Source organism: Gossypium arboreum, chromosome 1, assembly GCF_025698485.1.
Source record: "Gossypium arboreum isolate Shixiya-1 chromosome 1, ASM2569848v2, whole genome shotgun sequence".
Taxonomy (NCBI): Eukaryota; Viridiplantae; Streptophyta; class Magnoliopsida; order Malvales; family Malvaceae; genus Gossypium; species Gossypium arboreum.
In genome coordinates this window covers 105037795-105060361 of record NC_069070.1, presented here as the reverse complement: position 1 = coordinate 105060361, position 22567 = coordinate 105037795, and the positions used below count along the sequence as shown (strand labels likewise).

At 32.3% G+C, this 22567-nt stretch overlaps 1 pseudogene; it reads right to left on the bottom strand.

Moving 5' to 3' along the window:
- Positions 1–244: 244 nt before the first annotated feature.
- Positions 245–22118, bottom strand: LOC108465923 (origin of replication complex subunit 6-like; annotated as a pseudogene).
- Positions 22119–22567: the final 449 nt, after the last annotated feature.

Sequence of the window (22567 nt, the reverse complement as noted above, 5' to 3'; positions counted from 1 at the left end):
TACATATTAATAAATTTTTATATTTTAAATTGTTTTTACATATATTGCAATGATTTATTTATAAATAAATAAATTAAATTAAATATATAATAATACTCAATTATTAAGCTACAATATTAACCTTCATAAATTGAAAACAACCAAAGTCAAATAAATTATTTGTAATTGTGTTAAAAATAAAAACAAGGATTGAATAATTATAAATTAGCTTCCAAACCACAATTAATACTAGAAATTAATAATATTATCCAAATGCATAATTAGTAGTACACCACATAATAACAACATTGTCCAAGTGCATTACACCACATAAAAGTAACAATATCTTCAACCTTGAGAAAATTTTTGTGCTTTTTTGGTTAGATGATAGAACAGATGATTTCCACTCTTCATAACCAGCTTTCTCCATTTTCTTTGCTCGCTTGTAACTCGAAAGCTGCAAGAGGTTCAGGTTAGCCCTACAATATTTTGATGCACAAGAAAATAAACAAATGTTGTTTTCAAGAACAATATCACAAACTTCTGGTAGCTTTTAGTGCTGAGATTAAATCTCAAATGGTTCAAATTCTCTTAGAAATTATAATTACCTGCCTTACTAAGCATCAAAGACTTAGAATCACCAAGAAAGGCTATTGCAAGACCAATGAAAAACCCATGCAGAGCTTAGACATTAAAGATTTTAATCTCTTGAATGATATAATAGAAGCCTCATCATTGATTCAGATCATAAAACAATAATTTCATACAATTATTCCAAGCACTTATTCAGTACAACCAATTAAATAGACAGATTATGTTGCAGAAATTGTTACAAAAGCCAAAACACAAGGATTCATATATAGAAAACAATGAATCCTACTTCATCCGACAATTACTAAACTAATATTACAGATGATGCAGTGTTACCTCTGGTCCTTCATCAGATAAATAACCACCATCATCAAATTTTCTTTTTTCAGGTAACACGTCTAGCAGTTCTGCAGACACATCAAAACAAAGTTTAGAGAAAATAAATTCCCTAGTATTGAAAGCCAATATATGGTACTAAAATTATACTGCAAATGATACCATCAAATGCTTACATACACATGGTTATATACAGCCAATTTTAGGGTAAGTCCAAATGAACACCTACCTAGGTTTCCTTTCACTTCATTGGGATCTTTTTTCTCACTTGAGATCCCAAAAACATCATGACACAGATCTTTCATGGAGGTGGAGACCTGCATTGAAAGTTCCAAGCAAATGTTCAGTGCATTAAACATTTATAAGTTAACATTAAAAGGATTACATTTAGTGTAATGCCCCCTTACCCGAGACCGTCGCCGGAGTCGAGCACGAGGCATTACTAAACTTATTTGAGCACTTAAACAAATTCGGACAAGCTGTCCAACTGCGTCATAGTTGCTTAAAAATTCATATCTCGAGTTCCGAAACTCGAAATCAAATTCTGTAAATTTTTCCTTAAACTAGACTCATATATATATCTACTAATTTTTTTCTAGAATTTTTTGGTCAGGCCAATTAGTACAATTTATTAGTTAAAGTCTCCCCTATTTTAGGGTTCGACTGCTCTGACCTCTGTGTATTTCAAATCAGATATCTCCCTGTACAGAGTTTAAATGACTATGTCGTTTGTTTCTAATAAAACTAGACTCAATAAGGAATCTGTACATATAAACCATGACTTCTAATTATCTTTTTACAATTTATGGTGAATTTCCAAAGTCAGAACAGGGGATCCAGAAATCGCTCTGTCCCTGTTTCACAAAAATTTAAACTTCTCATAAAATATAACTCATATACCTGTTTTGTTCCATCCATATGAAAATAGACTCATAACTATTCAATTCCATATTTTATTCATCATCTAATTGTATCTCTACTATTTTTAATGATTTTTCAAACTCACGTCACTGCTGCTGTCTGAATCTATTTTATGGTAAATTTTGCTTATTTCATGGTTTCCATGGATTAGCTAGCAATTTAGCATACATAACACCAAATATGATCATGATTAGCATTCCAATGGCTAATCATTACCAAGTATTTCCATACCACTCATTATCCATATCATAAGACCATAAATACAAAATGATTATAATGCTATACATGCCATACTCAAAATATACAAGCCATTACGCCAATATGGTATACGGATAGTGTGAGTGGGCCTCCGACCGTTCTTGATTTCCGAGCTGGCTTGTTAAAACTACAAGGAATGAAAAGGAGGGAGTAAGCATAAATGCTTAGTAAGTCCATATGAAATTAATAAGCAATTACAAACATGCTTTTAAGATAAAACACCACAATTGTACAATTATACATACTCAGCTTAAACTATTTTATCGAGATACATTTACTAAATAATTTATTTCTGGAGCTACGAAACTCCAAATTAAGTTCCGTTAATTTTAATTGAAACTAGATTCATATACCTTTCTCCCATAAAATTTTTAGAATTTTTAGTTTAGCCATTTAGTACAGTTTATTCATTAAAGTTTCCCCTATTTCGCTATCCAACAGTTCTGATCTCTCTTTACTAAAAATTATTTATCTCATAATTCGAGACTTGGATGATGTTCCTGTCTATCCCTCTTGAAAATAGACTCGATAAGGATTTTAAATATATAAATTAAAACTCATAATTATTTTTTTACAATTTCTAATGATTTTATAAAATCAAAACAGGGGATCTCGAAATCATTCAAACTCTGTCTCACAACAATTTAAATATCTTATAACATAAAATCCAATTGCATGCACCGTTTCCTCTATATAAAACTAGACTCATCAGGATTTAATCTCATATTTTATTCAGCCCTTAACTCAATTTCCACAATTTATGGTGAATTTCAAAAGTTACACTACTGTAGTAACCCAAAACTGCCAAGGCTATATTTATTCATTCACCACTATTATTCACTAAATCCATACAATATCATTTCATCCTTCATGGTAAGAATACATAATTATGCTTCATAAGCATAGATCCATAATCTCAATGTCATCAAGTATCAAGAACTTATTCCAAATCGTGTCATTTTCATAGTATTCACCAATTCTTAATCTTTTCGGGCCATTTTACATTTTCGTTCATAATAAAATTAGGGAACGATTACGGAATTGAGTACCTCATTATCACAATGCCATAGTAAAACTATGGTCTTGCACATAGTCACATATCACATACCGAGGTCATAACCCAGCCATGGTCTTACACGGATCACATATCACACTGATGTCATATCCCAAATATGGTCTTATACAGTAGCACATATCACACCGATGCCATATCCCGGATATGGTCTTATACGGAAGCACATATCACATTTGTCCGAAGCCATAACCCATCTATGGTCTTATACAGAAATCACATTTCACATGCTGTCATGGTCCAACCATGGTCTTTTCCGTCAATTCGTCTTAGCCACTGAATGAAAGTACTCAAGTCTGTTGTTCCATTTAATTTGTACTTTTATTCAAATATCATTTTACAATTATCACAGTTTAATGACATTTTATATGCAATAATATACTATATCATTCATGAAATTTTCATTTCAAAACATTAAATTACACATTGCATTATTAAAAATCATATGAACTTACCTCGATATAAAATATTAGCAATCGAGCCTATTCCTCGTAAACTTTATTTTTCCCTCGATCACGACTTGAATCTCGTTTCTCTTGCTCTATAATATAAATTATTTCTACTCATTAGCATTTATTTGATTTCTATTTCACTTCACAATTTATGCTGTTCAAATTTCAAAATTGCACTTTTACCCCAAAATTTACAATTTTTACAATTTAGTCCCTACTCAATTCACCCATCAATTGAACTAATTTTTTTCTCAATTAACACTTTTATTTTATCATTATAAACTAATTCACAACCTTTGATATTCTGAATTTCAACACCAACATCTAATTCACAACTTTTTCACAATTAGGTCCTAAATACCATTTTCTATCAAAATGACTTAATAAAACAACCTTAATATGAAATTTACTCTCCCCCTCTTTAGGGATTTTCGTCCCCGAAAATCTTACCGGAAAAGTGGTCTTCACTTAGATTCCTCAATTTCATATTCGGTGCTAAAGAACTTTCACTCAGGCGGTGCCTCCAATATATCTTTTTAATTTCTCATATATTCTGAAAGCTTACGGACTCATCTCTTAATTGTTCTTAAATTTTCAACCTTTCGCAGTTTCCCATGATATCATGACATAAAACCCGTATCTCAACTTGATTTAATGGAGACTGGAATTCCAAGAAATCCAACAATCAAAGAGACCTAAAATTCCATGAATCTGATGAGTAGGAATTCATTCACTACTGATATGATTTATAGATCTCGCCAAACATTTAAGAATAGGATACATCACATTTTCCACTTTCCGCCATAGAAATAATTCTGATATGGCCTCAAGAATAATCCTTTTCATTTCCATCCCAATATCAACACTGGCAAGGATAATTTTGATAGATCCCAATGCTCGGCTTTAACCTCTTTAATAACTCAGATTTTATGTAACATCGAATGCTCTAAACTATCACATTACCTCACTGTCTTGAAACATATCACAATTCATACAACAATACATTACTGAAAGTTAAGAAGTCTTTGCTCAATGTAGACTAGTCTAGTTCAGACGCTTCGGTTACCAATATTCTCATCTATCCGAACTCTGTCAACATGTAATAAACTTTTTAGCTTTCACAATATGAAAACCTTATCATTCGTAGTGACTTTAACTAATATCCAACTCTTTCTAATAAATATACACTTCTCGTTCAGACTATTTACTCTTTTATCAGCACAAAAATGAAATTCTATTATCAAACTTGAGAAAAATAATCCTGACATAATTGTCACATGAAATCTTTCAAATAAATAATTCACCATACCAACTGAAACTCGCGCTTTTATCACCTATGCCTTTACTGATGTCAAATCCTTACACAGAAATTAGAAAAAAAAATCCCAAGACTAAAATCACCACATTACCAAGATCAAATTAGAAGTATAGTCATATTTGACATGATTATCACGAGCTGAAGAACGTACTTCGAACATGAGTCGTAATTGACAAATTATGGATCAAAGATAAGAAGAAAACCGAATAAAGAAATCCAAGATAGAAAAACCCAAAATAAAGAAATCGAAATCCAGAATAAAGAGATCCAGGATAAAGAAACCCAAGATACGATACTATGCCGAAGAATCGAAAACAATACTCATAGAGAAAATACAGAATACCCCGATAATTCTTCAAAGAAAGAAAGTCCAAAAGAAAACATCATTTAATCCCACTAGAATCAAATATAACAAGAACAATATATCTTCCCATACATATATATATCAGACGAAGCATCAAGTAGAAGAAACAGAATCATAATATCATACGTATTCTCTCATCAATTCTTATCAGACAAAATGAAATAGAATACCTGATGAAATAGAGCAATATAAATTATAAACCAGTCAGACTACCAATGCTTTCATCCAACACCAGGATTAAAAGACATTCCCATATAACAAAAATTTCTTCAGAAAATCAATAGCCATAGAAATATTTCTGAGAACGGGTAAACACATAGAACATCTCAAAAGAGACTGCTAAATCTGTCCAGTCATAACTATCACACTCAGATAGTTCACATTTCAAATATCATTTCCCTAACTAGTTCTGCCGTCACAAATTTCATATTAAACCATTCACTAAAGAAGGCCAGTTCTGAATAAATTTCGATTTACTCTTTTCTCGACCTTGCACTTGAATAATTCGATTTACCAAAGAGAATTCCTTCTCTAATTGGGACAGTGCATAACTCCAATAATCTTTACATCAATCCTATACTTTACTGTCTCGGACTTTACTTATCAGCTCATTTTCAATCTCTGATCATACTTATAATTATTCTATCACTGAACTCTTTGGGTTCTCAATTGGAAACTTATTCAATACAAATCTCATGAAATTCCATTATAAGTACCACTTCGGTAAGGGGGAGGGGTTGTAGGACCTCTGGCTCGACTTTCTTATACATACACATATGACACAACTTCTATCATCATAGCAACATCATCAAAATCATATCATTTATTCAGGCAATGCAATATTCATGTTGGCTTACTCAAATTTTCCTATTGTCCCATTTAGACAATATACTTATGCATACATTCTATGTTTTCTAGATAGCTTTACTTATCCATTCATTTATTTAAATTAATTCATGTTCATGACATCATATAAGGCCAAACAAACATAGATATTTGCATCACAATCACAACTTTCATTTCGTGCATCATCATGTACATATCATTACAATCATATAATTCAGTCCAACAATTTAACATAGATAAGTTCATTTCATTATAATCCTTTATCTCATAAAAATTATATATTATTAACATTCATCAACATTCAACGTCTAATCAAGACCAGGACATTTTCATTCGTATCATGATATTATGACCTTTATTCATACCTCTACTACTTTCTATTTTTTTTTTCCGTTCATCTTATCAAGTAAGCCACATACACTACATCATATGAGCATTAAGCAAATATGGATATTTATCATAACATGAACTTTCATCTCACATATTATCACATATGTATCATAAACTTTTATTCATACTTTTCTGAACCGAGACTTATCATAATCATAACTTTACTCAAATACCTTCACATAATATTGAACATGGTCAGCGCAGCTCGGTTGGAGAGTACCCTGTCTAAATAAGACGGTACTTATACACGTCGGAAGACATCGCACTATCACAGATCAGTGGCATGGCATGTATAGCTGAACTTTTACACATACTAAGTTAGTCTGAGAACCAACTAAACCTGCTCTGATACAAATAAATGTAACGCCCCCTTACCCGAGACCGTCGCCGGAGTCGAGCACGAGGCATTACTAAACTTATTTGAGCACTTAAACAAATTCGGACAAGCTGTCCAACTGCATCATAGTTGCTTAAAAATTCATATCTCGAGTTTCGAAACTCGAAATCAAATTCTGTAAATTTTTCCTTAAACTAGACTCATATATATATCTACTAATTTTTTTCTAGAATTTTTTGGTCAGGTCAATTATTACAGTTTATTAGTTAAAATCTCCCCTATTTTAGGGTTTGACTACTCTGACCTCTGTGTATTACGAATCAGATATCTCCCTGTACAGAGTTTAAATGACTATGTAGTTTGTTTCTAATAAAACTAGACTCAATAAGGAATCTGTACATATAAAGAATGACTTCTAATTATCTTTTTACAATTTATGGTGAATTTCCAAAGTCAGAACAGGGGATCCAGAAATCGCTCTGTCCCTGTTTCACAAAAATTTAAACTTCTCATAAAATATAACTCATATACCTGTTTTGTTCCATCCATATGAAAATAGACTCATAATTATTCAATTCCATATTTTAATCATCATCTAATTGTATCTCTACTATTTTTAATGATTTTTCAAACTCACGTCACTGCTGCTGTCTGAATTTATTTTATGGTAAATTTTGCTTATTTCATGGTTTCCATGGATTAGCTAGCAATTTAGCATACATAACACCAAATATGATCATGATTAGCCATTCCAATGGCTAATCATTACCAAGTATTTCCATACCACTCATTATCCATATCATAAGACTATAAATACAAAATGATTATAATGCTATACATGCCATACTCAAAATATACAAGCCATTATGCCAATATGGTATACGGATAGTGTGAGTGGGCCTCCGACCGTTCCCGATTTCCGAGCTGGCTTGTTAAAACTACAAGGAATGAAAAGGAGGGAGTAAGCATAAATGCTTAGTAAGTCCATATGAAATTAATAAGCAATTACCAACATGCTTTTAAGATAAAACACCACAATTGTACAATTATACATACTCAGCTTAAACTGTTTTATCGAGATACATTTACTAAATAATTTATTTCTGGAGCTACGAAACTCCAAATTAAGTTCCATTAATTTTAATTGAAACTAGATTCATATACCTTTCTCCCATAAAATTTTTAGAATTTTTGGTTTAGCCATTTAGTACAGTTTATTCATTAAAGTTTCCCCTGTTTCGCTATCCAATAGTTCTGATCTCTCTTCACTAAAAATTATTTATCTCATAATTCGAGACTTGGATGATGTTCCCGTCTATCCCTATTGAAAATAGACTCGATAAGGATTTTAAATATATAAATTAAAACTCATAATTATTTTACTACAATTTCTAATGATTTTATAAAATCAGAACAGGGGATCTCAAAGTCATTCAAACTCTGTCTCACAACAATTTAAATATCTTATAACATAAAATTCAATTGCATGCACTGTTTCCTCTATATGAAACTAGACTCATCAGGCTTTAATCTCATATTTTATTCAGCCCTTAACTCAATTTCCACAATTTATGGTGAATTTCAAAAGTTACACTACTGCAGTAACCCAAAACTGCCAAGGCTATATTTATTCATTCACCACTATTATTCACTAAATCCATACAATATCATTTCATCCATCATGGTAAGAACACATAATTATGCTTCATAAGCATAGATCCATAATCTCAATGTCATCAAGTATCAAGAACTTATTCCAAATCGTGTCATTTTCATAGTATTCACCAATTCTTAATCTTTTCGGGCCATTTTACATTTTCGTTCATAATAAAATTAGGGAACGATTACGGAATTGAGTACCTCATTATCACAATGCCATAATAAAACTATGGTCTTGCACATAGTCACATATCACATACTGAGGCCATAACCCAGCCATGGTCTTACACGGATCACATATCACACTGATGTCATATCCTAAATATGGTCTTATACAGTAGCACATATCACACCGATGCCATATCCCGGATATGGTCTTATACGGAAGCACATATCACATTTGTCCGAAGCCATAGCCCAGCTATGGTCTTATACGGAAATCACATTTCACATGCTGTCATGGTCCAACCATGGTCTTTTCCATCAATTCGTCTTAGCCACTGAATGAAAGTACTCAAGTCCGTTGTTCCATTTAATTTGTACTTTTATTCAAATATCATTTTACAATTATCACAGTTTAATGACATTTTATATGCAATAATATACTATATCATTCATGAAATTTCATTTCAAAACATTAAATTACACATTTCATTATTAAAAATCATATGAACTTACCTCGATATAAAATATTAGCAATCGAGCCTATTCCTCGTAAACTTTATTTTTCCCTCGATCACGACTTGAATCTCGTTTCTCTTGCTCTATAATATAAATTATTTCTACTCATTAGCATTTATTTGATTTCTATTTCACTTCACAATTTATGCTTTTCAAATTTCAAAATTGCACTTTTACCCCAAAATTTACAATTTTACAATTTAGTCCTGCTCAATTCACCCATCAATTGAACTAATTTTTTTCTCAATTAACACTTTTATTTTATCATTATAAACTAATTCACAACCTTTGATATTCTGAATTTCAACACCAACATCTAATTCACAACTTTTTCACAATTAGGTCCTAAATACCATTTTCTATCAAAATGACTTAATAAAACAACCTTAATATGAAATTAGAACTTAAATTTAATAATAATTCATCATATACTACCCTTACTCGTCCAGGGTAACTTCCAATTTCACCCACTAATTCAAAAACTAATGAATTAGATGATTGGACCTAATTGCAAAAGTCCTAAAAATACAAAAAAAATATAAGAAAAGGGCAAGAAATAGACTCACATGCAGTGAAATTGTGCAAAACCAGCTTAAAAGCTCTCTCCCATGGCTGTCTGGCCGAAATTATGAGAAGAATAGCCTAGAAATCTCTTTCAATTTCAATTTATTTGTTTAATTTTGTAAAATTTACCATTTTACCCTTAGCTCACCTGATTCCAGATTTTTTTTTCTTGCTTATGCCGCCTCATCCATTCCCTTTTGGCTAATTTTCCTTTTAAGTCCTCCCTCATTTAACACTTGAGCTATTTAATCATTTTATCATGTTTTGTACCTTTTTCAATTTAGTCATTTTTAATTAATTGACTATCCAAACGTTAAAATTTTCTAACGAAACTTTAATACTAACTTATTTACACTCCATAAATATTTTTAAAAATATTTATGGCTCTAATTATGCATTCGAGGTCATGATACCTCGTTTTAGACCCAATTTACTTATTAAATTCTTTTCTCTCTCTCTCTTTTTTTTAACACAAAATTCACTAATTCAAAATTCTTCTAAATTCACACTTGACTCATAATTATTAATTTATTAAATTTTCAAACATACTTGTCGAATTTAGTGATCTCAAATCACTGTTCCGATATCACTGAAATTTGGGTCGTTACATTTAGGGAAGTAAAATAAAACAACATGTTACTTACACAAGAAAACTCAGATTTAGAGGTGCTACAAACTTCAATCAACCTAACCTTGTCAATCTTAAGCTGTGAAGTAGATAATTTATGTCAAAAACAGGCAAATAGAGGAATAAAAACATTTAATAGGATGAATTAAGTGCACATTACCTTGTGTTTTTAGCGATAAGTAAATGCCACAAAGAAGAACACCGACACAGTGATATCTGCACTAGCTTTGCTGGAAGAAGGCGGTGATGCCAAAAATCGATCCTTGTAGCTGACATAAACATAAATTAAGTCACTCAAACAATTCAAAGGATGGTAAAGGAAAAGCATAAGATAACATAACATCTAAATATCAAATGAAGAGTCATCGATTGTAACAATCCTAGCAATTAAAGATCATCTATTGGGACTTACCCATTCAGGCATTTTCCAAACACATAAATGATATGGAAACGTAATCAGATAAACAAAAATAATATATGAAATGCAAAAGGATCTTACAGAGATAAGCCCTTCTTCACAAAAGGTATGAGCCTAACACATCCAAATTGAATCCCCAATTCCCTAATATCCACTTTGTTCAAGCACCATTTTTCCCAAGTTAGTGAAAATCGAGTATAAAATAATAGCGGAAGAGGAAAATGCTGCGAAAGAGAGAGAGATTGCATGAGAAAGAGAAAAGAGAGGGAAAAGGAAATGAAATACTAGCAAGAAGAGAACGGAAATTGAACAATGAAGAAGAGAAGGGCCTTACGGATGAAGGAGAAGCACGGAAAATGTCTTACAGAAATTGAAACGGTAAGACATTTTCCCAAAATGTAAGGGATTTTACGCGTGATTTGCAAATGTTTTCCAAATAGAAAAGGTTTTCAGGCTACCAAACACTGGAAAATAAGGAAAATATTTTCCGAAAAATAAAATACGACCAAACAAACACACCCTAAGTTTCTTTCTAGTTGATTTATATCGAATCTATACCGACAGACACCTATAATCCGCCAGTAAAAAGATAATTTTTACACAAAGATTTTAAAAAATCGTCAATATATCTCATTCTACTGTGACTGACTACATGTCCATCAATATAGTTTAGCCTAATACTGACGATTTATTTATTCCATCAGTAAAACAAGCCTACATTGATGGATTTTGTCGATCAATATAGGCTTTTATTAGTATATGGATTTTTTTTTTGTAATAGGTGATGCATTCTCTTAGGGGAGGTGTTCTTTTTTTTTTTTGTAATAGGATGAACCTCTTTGGCATTTTTTTCCCAAAATAGGGAAGAAGTTTTGACTGTGATGAGTTGTTGATGATGATTGATGATGTTGCTTATTCGATCATGATGTTGATCTTTTTCGGAAGATATTTTCTTATGTTATATTTGAACTCCCTAATTGATAATTTGATTTGATGCATGTTGGAAGGGGAAGTTTTAGAACGATGCTATGAGTTAAAGAGTTGGTCATTTTTTGGTTGATAGTTGCTTTCTAATAATTTACTGAAATGTTTAGCCAAAATGTCAAATTGGAAGATTGCTAGTACTTTAACTGTCTATGTTTTGGGTGTTACATGCCATATTCAAACACCACTTGGGACATCAAATTGGGATAGTTAAAATGCAACGAGTTTCAATTGGCATTTGTGACTTGTATGTGTTTGTTACGGTTCGAATCAACAAATGATTATTGATTCATTCTACATATGAATTTATTTATGTTGGGAGTGTTATTTTTATCCCCTGGTTAAATTTGAAGCGAGATGGAATATTTTTAAATGGGTTGCAACCTTACTCTTATCCATTAAGGTTGAAAGATCCATACTCGATGGTTTAGAATATTTGTCTTATAATTAAAATTATTAAATATGTAATTGTTTAATTATATTATAATGCTTATGATGAATAGTATGGTTGTGTATGTCAAAGTATGCAATTCATTTTTATGTGGGTATGTACTCTAGTCTAGATAAACTCCGTTTATGTGTATTTGTTGGTTAGAATTAAGCCTCTCTAATTTGTAATGCTATTAATAAATTAAATAATAGGAACTTCATTATAGGATTGTTTGTTAATAAGAGAAATAAATTTAACAAGCTTCCTCTTAGTTATCGAAAATGTAATGAGAGATGAATTGCTAGGAGTGATGGCGGTAATTATGAATTTTTTTAAAGAATATTGAAGTAGCTATGAGTGATGGCGGTAATTATGAAGTTTTTTAAAGAATATTGAAGTAATCTTTGCATCAATCATTGAACACATGAATCAAACTTGAGAATTTGCTTTTCTACTAGATTTTCATTATATTGGTTTCTTAAATTTTATTTTTAATACTTCTTTTGGTTTTAATTTCAAAACCACTTTTTTTTATTTCATTTTATTTTGTTTCAACGAAGAATAAATTTTTATCCATCCCTATAGATACAACTCTACTCACTACTATTAGTAAGTTTATTTTTAAATTAGTCATATTAAAACTAATACGCTCATTTATTTATGGGTTATCTCTATGGGCTTTTTAACATCAATAATACAAAAAAAAAAAATGAAATGCGGTGGAAAACAAATTATTTATAAGAATAGAATGTTTTGAATAGTAAAATACGGTGTTGTCATGTTGTCAGGCAATACCACCCCAAAAAGTACACCTATCATTACTAAATGATTTTAGCTAAAAAAATATTTTTTTTAATTTGGCGTCTCCACCCTAATTGGCGACATTGAAAATTTTAATTTCCCCTTATATTTTCTTTCTTGACTGTATAATATGATATAAAAATGTCGATGTCACTGTATAGGGTGATGACACCACTTTCTAACCCTCTTCCCTATACGCTTATATAGGAAACAAACAAATAAAATTTGAATGGTGTCACCTTGTCGGCGACACTGAATTAGCATTTAATGCTTGCTTCCCATCCAAAAAAAAGACAAAACTTTAGTTGTTTGGGATTGCTAGAATTGAGTGACCCGAATCTTTATTTAAATAAAATATAGAGGTAAAATAAAACAAAAGTAAAATCCATATAGAACAACACTTCTTTTATTTTATTTTAGAATAAGATTTTTTAAACCTTATTAAACTCCATCTATTTGATATTTGATTAGAATAAGGTGTTTCAATCTTACTACACTCCTATTAGAATATGATTTTACAAGCCTATAAATAGACATAGTCTATTCCTCTTGTAATCATTTGAATTCGACATAGTGAATTTTCTTCTCCTCTGACCGTGATCTTTTCCTAAAAGGATTTCTTCCTAAAAATCAGTATGTTCTTTATTTTTATTTCTCTTTTATTTGTGATATATTGTTATTACCAATGTTCTATTTTTACAAATTGGTATCAGAGCTTCCGGGTTGTTCATCTCAATCACTGCAATGGCATCTTTGAAGTTTGAAATTTTATTGCTGGATCGTAACACCAGATTCGCGTTGTGGCAGATAAAGATGCAGGCAGTTCTTACACAAATAGACTTAGAGGAAGCCCTACTAGGGGTAGATAAGATGCCTTCGACATTGACGGAGGAAGAGAAGAAGATCAATTATCGAAATGCATTAACACAGTTACATCTTCATTTGTCTAACGAAAATTTATAGGACTTGATGAAGGAGAAGACCACCGATGGATTATGGAAGAGGTTGGAATAAATATTTATGTCAAAAACTCTAACCAGCAAGTTGCATATGAAGCAACATCTTTATGCTCATCGTTTGGAAGAAGGTGCATCTGTGTATGAACACTTAACAGTTTTTAAAGAAATTCTCTCAAATTTGGAGGCCATAGAGGTTCAATATGATAAGGAAGATCTAGGGTTGATTATATTTTGTTTGTTGCCCTCGTCTTGTTCAATCTTTAGAGACACGATTCTATATAGCTGCCAGTCTCTCACAGTTGATGAGGTTTATGATTCTTTGACCTCGTATGATAATATGAAACATCTTGTGGTTAAAACCGACTCTTAGAGAGAGGGTCTCATTGTTCGTGAGAGACAAGATCGATCAGAATGGTGATGATGATCATGGAAGGACACAGGAACGGAATCCTCACGATAAATCTAATGGTAGATCAAAGTCTTCAAACAACGGTAAAACTTATAACTTCTGCAAGAAGAAAGGGCATATTAAATCTGAGTGCTATAAGTTACAGAACAAGATCAAAAGGGAGGTTGTGAATAAAAAAAGAAAACAACTAGAAAATTCTGATTAAGCTGATGTTGTAGAAGACTACATCGATGGTGAATTTCTAGTCGTTTCTATTAACAATTCTAAAGTGAGTAATGAGTGGATCCTTGATTGGGTTGCACCTTCCACATGAGTCCCAATCTGGATTGGTTTACAACTTACGAAACAGTTTCTGAAGGTGTTATTTTGATGGGAAATAATGCTTCGCGTAAAATTACAGGTGTTGGAATAATTAAAGTTAAGATGTTTGATGGAGCTGTCAGAGCATTTAGTAACATATGACATGTTTCAGGATTGAAGAGAAATTTAATTTCTTTGAGTACTTTTGATTCAAAAGGGTACAAATACACAACTGAAAGTAGGGTTTTGAAGATTTCCAAATGTTCCCTCGTTGTGATAAAAGGACAGAGAAATACTACCAAGTTATATGTTCTGTAGGGTTCTACTGTTACTGGTGATGCAACTGTCGCTTCCTCTTCCTTATCAGATGATGGTATTACTAAACTTTGGCATATGCGCCTAGGGTGTATGAGTGAGAATGGCATGACAGATTTGAGCAAAAGAGGACTTTTTAATGGGTAAGGAATTTGCAAACTGAAGTTCTGTAAGCACTGCATTTTTGGGAAGCAAAAGAGAGTTCGATTCATCAGAGGAATCCATAACATAAAGGGAACATTAGAGTATATTCATTTTGATCTATGGAGGCCATCCAAAGTGCCTTCGAGAGGTGGAGCTAATTATATGCTAACTTTTATTGATAATTTTTCCAGAGAAGTTTAGGCGTTCTTCCTGAAGCAGAAAAGCGATGTGTTTTCCACATTTAAGTCTTGGAAAACTATAATTGAAAAATAGAAGGGAAAACAAATAAAATACCTTAGCACAGACAATGACTTAGGGTTCTGTTTTGATGAGTTTAATAATTATGCAAGTCAGAAGGGATCGTGAGACACTTGACAGTTCGTTATACTCTACAGCAAAACGATGTTACAGAACGAATAAACAGAATGATCATGGAGAAGGTTTAACGTGTGTTGTCAAATGCCAACTTACAAAAGTAATTTTGGGCTGAAGCAGCATCTACTGCATATTTTTTGATTAACAGATCTCCATCTATTGCCATTGAGAAAAAGACTCCACAAGAGGTATGGTCTGAAAATCTTGTTGACTATTCTGATTTAAAGATCTTTGGGTGTCTTGCGTATGCACATGTTGATAATGGAAAATTGGAACCGAGATCCATTAAATGTATTTTTCTTGGTTATAAAACTGGTGTAAAAGGGTATAAGTTATGGTGTCTTGAAAATAGAAAAGTTATGATTAGTAAAGATGTTATTTTTTATGAAACTGTTATGCTACCTAACTTATCTCTTAAAGATTCTTCTAATAAAGAAAATCAAAAGCATGTGGAGCATCAGATTAATCCAAAATCTACAACAGAGTTGACTGCTCAAGCTAGTACAAAAATTCAAAATAGAGTTGCTTCTTTACCACAATACTCTATCGCCCCAAAAAAAATTAGAAGAGAAATTAAACCTCCAAAGAAGTATGTTGAGGCTAATATAGTTGCTTATGCTTTAAATTGGCTGAAGATATAGATGCAAACCAAGAGCCATCTAATTATTCTGAGGCGATTAGCTGTGAAGACTCAGAAAAGTGGATGTTTGCTATGCAAGAGGAGATGGAATCACTCCACAAAAATAGAACATGGGATCTTGTGAAACTTCCTAAAGATAAAATGGCTATTCATTGTAAATGAGTGTTTAAAAAGAAAAGAGGAACTCCAAGAGTTGAAGAACCTAGATATAAAGTAAGGCAAAGGGTTACAGTCAAATTCCAGGAGTGGACTTCACAGATGTGTTCTCTCCAATTGTAAAGCATAGTTTGATTCGAGTTTTGCTTGGTATTGCGGCCATGCATGATTTGAAGCTTGAGCAGTTAGATGTAAAAACTGCATTTTTGCATGGAGAACTTGAGGAGGATATTTATATGCAACAACCAGAGGGTTAGAATATGAGGGCTATGTTTGCTTGCTGAAAAAGTCCCTTTACGGTTTGAAACAGTCTCCAAGGCAGTGATACAAAAAGGTTTGATTCCTTTATGACTTCTCATGATTTCAAAAGAAGTAGATTTGACAGTTGTGTTTACTTTAAGAAAAATAGTGATGGTTCTTTTTTGTATCTATTCCTTTATATTGATGACATGTTGATAACAACGAAAGATAAAGGAGAAATAAGAAAGGTTAAAGCCCAACTAAGTGAAGAATTTGAGATGAAAGATTTGAGACCAGTAAAGAAGATACTTGGTATGGATATTCTCAGAGATAGAAAAGCAAGTAAATTGTACTTAAGTCAGTACATTGAGAAAGTTCTTTGTAGGTTCAATATGCAGAGTGCTAAGCCTATTAGTACTCCTTTAACAACCCATTTTAGAATTTCGTCGGCTTTGTCTCCACAATTAGATGATGAGATTGAGTACATGTCACATGTTCCATACTCTAGTGCAGTGGGATCTCTCATGTATGCTATGGTTTTTTCACGTCCAAATTTATCATATGCAGTCAGTGGAGTTAGCAGATACATGGTGAATCTCGGTAAAGAACATTGGGAAGCAGTTCAGTGGATTTTAAGATACTTACGAGATACTACTAATGTTTGTTTATAGTTTGGAAGAATTAGAGATGAAGTCATTGGGTATGTTGATGCTGATTTTGCTAGAGATCTTGAAAGAAGAAGATCTCTCATAGGTTATGTCTTTACAATCGGAGGTTGTACAATCAGTTGGAAAGCCACTTTGTAAACTACAGTCACTTTGTCTATTATTGAAGCTGAGTACATGGCGATTATTGAGGCTTGTAAAGAAGCCATTTGGTTGAAGGGACTCTTTAGTGAACTCAATGAAGACCTTTAAATCTGTACAGTATTTTGTGACAGTCAAAGTGCCATCTTCCTTACAAAAGATCAAATGTTTCATGAGAGAACAAAATATATTGATGTTCGATATTATTTTGTTCATAATATTATTGCTAGTGGTGATATTGTTGTGAGTAAAATTAGTACTCATGAAAATTCTGCAGATATGATAACTAAGTCACTTCCTATAACTAAGTTTGAGCATTGTTTAGACTTGGTTGGTATTCATTATTGAAGTTAAACCCTTAAGGTGTTTTATGGAAGAGGTGGTGAACTTATTCGTTAAGAGTTCGCGATGAAGAATTTGTTCATTGAGAATTCGTGTCAAGGTGGAGATTGTTAGAATTGAGTGACCCGAATCCTTATTTTAAAAAAATATAGTGGTAAAATAAAATAAAGGTAAAATCCATATAGAACTACACTTCTTTTATTTTATTTTAGAATAATTTTTTTTAACCTAAACTCCATCTATTTGATATTGATTAGAATAAGGTGTTTCAATCTTACTACACTCCTATTAGAATATGATTTTACAAGCCTATAAATAGACATAGGCTACTCCTCTTGTAATCATTCGAATTCGACATAGTGAATTTTCTTTTCCTCTGCCCGTGGTTTTTTCCTAAAAGGGTTTCTACGTAAAAATCTGTATGTTCTTTATTTTTATTTCTCTTTTCTTTGCAATATATTTTCATTACCGACATTTTATTTTTACAGGGATTTTTGAAACAGGCCAAGAGTGAAAAAAAATTAAGTTGTTAAAACTAACCTGGGAAAATCTTAGGTTCTAAACAATTGCAAAAGTATTAAATTTGGGTCCCTACAGGTATTAGTTATCAAGATTGAATATCAAGAATAATTTTTTTCATCTTAGAAATCAAGTTTGAGTTGAAAAGATTATTGTTTCATTTTATTTTACTATTATGTATAGTTATGTTACTATATGGTGATAATAATTTCTAATATGACATGCAATTTATATTAGTTGATATACAATTTTTTATTACTTTAATTGTAATATCTCGATTTTGGGCCTAGTCGGAACAGTGGTTTCGGGGCTACAAATCCGATGAAGAAAATTTTTATTTTATTATATTTTTATGGTTTACGATTTTACGGAATAATTTTGTGAAAATATCGTTCAAAAATTTTAACGCTCGGGCACTCAATTTAGTCAAAAGGACTAAATTGTAAAAGTTGCAAAATGTGTATTCTAGTTTACAAAAGTACTAAGTACATGTTAGAGTGAGAATTTGATATTGCTATAGAAGGGAAAAATGATCAACATATCATAAAACATAAGAAAATAGGATGAAGTTTAATTTTCGAGATTTGAGGCAAAAGTGTAAATATATAAAAGTTTAGGGGCAAAATTGTAATTTTTTAAAAATATGATTTTGGGTTGATTTGAATAATATGAGTCTTAATTAGGCTATATTTGAAATGATAGGGCAAGGGAAATCGAAATTCGGGCTAAAATCGGCAAAAGACCAAGTTGTGGACAAAATGGTAAAAATGACCATTTTCGCATACGAGGTAAGTTCATGAGTAAATGAGGTAACATAATTGTTGTTTTAAGCAATTTAATGTTGTTTATATGATATGATGCTTATTATCATGAAATGTTATGTTTTGTGGTTACTGTTGAATAATATGTAATTATGTGAATTACTTGATGAGTATGAACTATCACCGAAGTATCGATTTCGACATTTCGTGGAAGATGGCAAAGGAGTATGATCGAGGAAAATACCGTTGAGATCCGAACTCGTTGAGTTGCGTTTCGAGTTCATGAGAATTATGAGGCATCCGAACTCGTTGAGTTGCGTTTAGAGTTCATTTATGGATGCAAGCATCCGAACTCGTTGAGCTGTGTTCTGAGTTTATTATGGATGCAAGCACCCGAGCTCGTTGAGTTGCGTTTCGAGTTCATTATGGGTGAGATTATGGTAGCTTGATTTCGTGTATCCGAATTATATTCTGATGTGTTCAACGGGTAAAGTTCTAGTGAAATGAAAGAGTTCTCGAGATGAAAGTGACTAGTTGGTAAGTGTTGTTGAATGGATACTTTGTACAAGTATGTACTTAACCCTCAGGTTGAGACTTCAATATAACAATAATATGGTAAGATCATGAATGAGAAATATGATATGAATGCTTTGGTGATATTATGCAAATGTCGACTTCGTATTATTGCATGGTAATGTTACTTGCTATTTACATGTGAACTTACTAAGCATTTATGCTTACTCCCTCCCTTCCATTCCTTGTAGTTTTGACAAGCCGGCTTGGAGATCAGGACAGTCGGAGGCACGCTCACACTATCAACAGACCATCTCGGTATAGTGGCTTGCATATTTTGGGAATATGGCATGTATAGCATTATAATCCTTTTGTGTATATAATCTTATGATATGGTGAATAAGTGATGTGGAAATACTTGTTGATAATTAACTATTGGAATGGCTAATCAAAATTTATATTTAGGGTTATGTATGCTTAATGTATTACCTAATCCATGGAAAACCATAAAATGGTGAAATTGGCTATAAAATAGTGTCATACAGCAGCAGTGACGTGAATTTGAAAAATCACTAAACATAGTAGAAATAGAATTAGATGATGATTAAAATATTTAATTTAAGATTAATGAATCTATTTTCATGTGGAAGAAACAAAATAGGTAAAAGAGTTGTATTTTATTAGATATTTACGTTTTGATGAAACAGGGTCAGAGCAATTTCTGGATTCCCTATTATTAATTTATAAATTCACCATAAATTGTGTAAAAATAATTAGGACTCAAACTTTATATGTATAGATTCATTATTGAGTCTATTTTTAAGTGAAATAAACAGAATAGTCATTGGATTTCTGTATAGGAAGAAATTTGATTCGTAGTGCACAGGGGTCAGAGTAGCCAAACCCTGAAATAGGGGAGACTTTAACTAATAAACTGTACTAATTTGCCCAACCAAAAATTCTAGAAAACAATTAGTAAGTAGATATATGAGTCTAGTTTCAGGGAAAATTTACGGAATTGGATTTCAAGTTTTTTAACTCGAGATATGATTTTTTTAGCGACTGTGATGCAGATGGATAGTTTACTGCGAGAATTGTTTGAATTTGTTTAAATGCTAAAAGAAGTTTAGTAATGTCTCATGCTCGACTCCGGCGACGGTCTCGAGTAAGGGGGCGTTACATTAATATGGTAATAAATTGTTTTAATAGCAACTAATATATATTAATTTTAATTTAATTTTCAAGTTTAGTGCAGAAGATGAATAACAAACTCTTCTTATACATCTATTTCGATAGGGTAAGTTATCATACAAAAGTTGGTTGTATATTTGAATCACATCATCTAATAGGAATATGAGGTTTAACAAGATAGTCAAACTTGATGAAATCAAAGAAAAGATTGGTGCGAAAATTGCTTGACATTATGGGAGGAGGTTGTCCAAAATATTCTACAAATTTTCTGTTTCATCAAATCCGTGCAAATATAGAGAGATGCAACTTGTTGAGGATGATGATGTGGATACTATGATCACACTATATTGCTTGACTAGTAATGTTGAACCAATTGAATTATTTGCTAAGTTGGCAAATGTTGAGCCGATACAAAATGTCACTCCATTAAATAAAAAATATCGAGTTCATGACCAATATATAGAGTGTAACACCCCTCTTCCGTCTCCGTTGCCGAAATCAGATTATAGGATGCTACAACAATTAACAAAATAAGAACATGCAACTTTAAATAAAAAAAATTCTTTAAAACAAGCAATCATTATGTTATAGGCCAATTTTGGGTCATTCATTACAAACCAAACCCAAATACTACTAACCTAACTACCCATTCAGCCCATTAAACCAAGGCTCGAATACAATACTCTAAACCCATCTACAAATTGAATCCAATACCCATTACAAAACACACCCTCAGCCCAATTAAACCTACCCAACTAACCCTAGCCCAAACTTAAGAGGCCCAATCTCTGACCCAACTTTAGATTTAGGGTTTTAAAGAACTGAAACCCTAAATCACCTCAGCAACCACCCCTGACACCAGCCACTTACCCTTCGGCCACTTGCCTCTGCCACCTACTCTAGGGTCACCTCCACCATCCCTCTGCACCTGCAAGAAATCAAAAAGAAGACAGGACAGAAATAATAGAAAATAAATGTAAAAAAGGGGTTATAAAACCCGAATCAAAATATTGTAAAAAGGAGGAGGAGAAACTTTTCAATTCTTTGAAAAACAATTGATATACAAATACTACAATCTTAACACAGAGGACAGTCTTTCAAACACCACCAACATCAGAGAATCAGGAAACCAAAAATCGAAATAAAAAGAACCAAGGTGATTTCTATTTTTTTTATTTTCGAATCGACTTACGTTCTTTTTTTTTTTCTTTTCCATCACAAATAATACTAAAACATATAAAAATATAAAACAAATATTTTAAAAAAAATAAAAAAAATAAAAAATTTACCTTTTCGGCCACCGTGTATGGTGCCCGGCGCCGGCGCCGGCGAAGGTCGGTGACAGACAGGTGACCGGCCCCCCTTGGCCGGAATCCCTTCCCTCCCCCTCTCCCTCTTCTCTCCCTCTTCTCTCCCCATTTTTTATCCTTTCCCCGTTTCAAATGAAATTTAAATTTTTTTTTTGGCTTTTATAGCGACAAAAACGCACCGTTTTGGTCCCCCCCATTAAACGAAAAACGACATCGTTTTGGCCCTGGGTTGGGTCGACCCGACCCGCTCCAGATAAGATCCACGTGTTTTTTAAGGGAGGGGCTATTTGTGCAATCAGTCCTTCCACATTTTTTATGTTTTAAATCAGGTTTATATTTATTTACAAATTAGCCCTATTAATTGTTGCGCTTTGCAATTTGGTCCCCATGCATGCGCTGCGTTTTGATAACTGGTAATATTGCGCTCTTGGTCCCTCTAAGTCACGTGCGTGTTACAATTTGGCCCTGTGCCCCATTTTATTTCTAATTTCACCCCAAAATTATGTTTTATGTTCGATTTAGTCCTTTTGTTAGTTTACTGCTTTATTTTCAATTTAC